This window comes from Bison bison, unplaced genomic scaffold (assembly GCF_000754665.1).
Source record: "Bison bison bison isolate TAMUID 2011002044 unplaced genomic scaffold, Bison_UMD1.0 scf7180017852160, whole genome shotgun sequence".
NCBI lineage: Eukaryota > Metazoa > Chordata > Mammalia > Artiodactyla > Bovidae > Bison > Bison bison.
The window spans coordinates 12710-13154 of record NW_011482733.1 but is presented as its reverse complement, the minus strand read 5'-3'; positions in this window follow the sequence as shown (position 1 = coordinate 13154).

Below are 445 nucleotides of genomic sequence, written 5' to 3'. Positions count from 1 at the left end.
AGTTGTGCAGTCATTCAAAAACAATAATTTAATGTCTCATGTTTTCAAGCTATACTTAATATTAAAATTCTTTAGTAAATCAAAGCACGGAAGTTCCTCTTTTTAATTACTTTTCATTGTTCTTTACTTTAATACATCTAATGCTTCATTCTATTGGCTATGATGCTACAGACATTTAACAGTCTAAATGCTACATGACAACATGGCATGTCTGCAAATCCTGTGTTGTCGTCTAGTAATAAAACTACAGCCAATTCTAAAAACATTTAAGGTCTTTTTTTAAAATTAAATGTTGTGAGAACATGGTTTGTGAGAAGATATAATTTGCTAAGCTGGCATTTCAAAAATCTTACTAATATATAATTTATACTCTTATGTTAGATTTACAATCAGTTGTACAAATTGATTTGATATCCTAGTCAAATGTAAGTTGAATTTTAATTAA